Raw genomic sequence first — 1,955 nt, forward strand, 5'->3', positions numbered from 1 at the left:
TATTTTTTCTTTAATGAAAGCGGATTTAACAGTTTCGATAAAACCAACCTCTTTTAAAGAAGGAGTCGCTCTACCTTGATCACCGTGGACATACGCATCTCCCTCTTTAAATTTGCCTACCATGAAAAGGAAAGTTCTTTCACGATAGGGCCTCCCAGCTGTCGAACGTCTTTCGATCAATCGAGAGAGGTATAGAATAGTACAACAAACCAACAAGACAAGAATGGACTCATAAGATGGGCGGTCAGAGAATCGATTTCATTTGTGTTATCCGCCAAAGAAAAGATCAAGGAATTCTTTATACACGGCTAAGAGATGACTATATTGTTTTACATCCTGAATAAAGTACCGTAGCCAAGCGAAGCTTTTGAAACTGAAAGCGTGTATAACTCAGATCCATTTTCTCTTCGATTCGTAAACTTCAGATCTAATCTTACTTTCGTCTCCGGGTGACTGAGAGAGAATTTGGGCCTGGCGTGCAACTGGTTCGGTCAACAACAAGGTACAAAGCGGATTGATTAAATGGGCTTGAAGTTCCATTATCGTTAGGTCGAAGATCTCTACTAGGTTTAGTGCACTTTGGTAGTTGCGAATGTTGCCGTAATCGAATGTCTTTCTCATTCGACATTCTCTCTTACCAAGCACTCATACTCGCAAGGGTTGAGGAGACAGTCCGTGAGGTAATTGGGCTTCGAGATTGTGTATACACGAAAAGAGCTCGCTTTCGACTTTCTACCTCGGCGTTTTGTGCCCAGTTCTGGTTCAGGAAAGGGTATGATCTCTTTCATTGGAGCACATTGATGCCGATGACTTCAGGCTATTCAAATAGCATAACTAAGTCATACTCGGAATTTCTTTTTCATAAATCTGTCTGATGATTTATAAGGTAAGGGATTTTAAAAGACAAAAGAATGACAATTTCTTTTTCATAAACTTGCCTGATGATTAATAAGTCACACTCGAAGCTTTTGAAAATGAAAGCGTGTATAACTCAGATCCATTTTCTCTTCGATTCGTAAACTTCAGATCTGATCTTACTTTCGTCTTCGGGTGACTGAGAGAGAATTTGGGCCTAAATGGGCTTGAAGTTCCATTCTCGTTAGGTCGAAGATCTCTACTAGGTTTAGTGCACTTTGGTAGTTGCGGAAAGGGTCTGATCTCTTTCATTGGAGCACATTGATGCCGAAGGAGTCTTCGAAATCGGTGGAGTGATGAGTTCAGGCTATTCAAATAGCTGACTAACACTAGACCAAATATGCCTTTATAGTAGAAACGATATACTTGAGACCTCTCACACCTGAAACGATAATTATTTTAGTACTTTTTTTCTTTTGGAGGGGCATTCCGAGAATCGAACTCGAGACCTCTTGCACCCAAAGCAAGAATCATACCACTAGACCAAATGCCCTTAGTATGGACTTTAAAAGACAAAAGAATGACAATTTCTTTTTCATAAACCTGATAATTAATTATTTTAGTGCTTTTTTTCTTTTGGACAACCTCTTGCACCCAAAGCAATAATCATACCACTAGACCAAATGCCCTTAGTATGGACTATATATTATGTTTTTTATGGAATGTATCATCATTATTTTATTTATTTTCTTTGTTAATGAAATCCATGAGAAATAATCATTATTATTATATCTTTTAGACTAGACCGCTGTTAAATTATTTACATAGGGTTTGCAACAATTACTGTATTGAGAAGAAAATAATGTAAGTTTTAGTTTGATAGTTCCATTTGAGACACATATCGCGGAATACACAAGTAAAGAAAATATCGAAAGTTAGGATTTGGGTAGGAATACACAACAATTACTTTCAATAGGCATGCCTATTGAAAGTGGAAAAGATAAAATGATATTAAAAAAGAGCATCATCATAGTTTTAGTTTTAAGATGGAAGAATATACACTATGGTGTTTGAATTGTTTTCTTTGAGGCTCATTCTTT

At 37.1% G+C, this 1,955-nt stretch overlaps 1 non-coding gene across 1 annotated transcript; it reads right to left on the minus strand.

Moving 5' to 3' along the window:
• Nucleotides 1-1,336: 1,336 nt before the first annotated feature.
• Nucleotides 1,337-1,408, minus strand: TRNAP-UGG. Its single transcript has one exon. It is a non-coding gene; the product is annotated as a tRNA-Pro (tRNA).
• Between the last annotated feature and the right edge of the window lie 547 nt (nucleotides 1,409-1,955).

This window comes from Cucurbita maxima, unplaced genomic scaffold, assembly GCF_002738345.1.
Source record: "Cucurbita maxima cultivar Rimu unplaced genomic scaffold, Cmax_1.0 Cma_Scf03060, whole genome shotgun sequence".
Classification (NCBI taxonomy): Eukaryota; Viridiplantae; Streptophyta; class Magnoliopsida; order Cucurbitales; family Cucurbitaceae; genus Cucurbita; species Cucurbita maxima.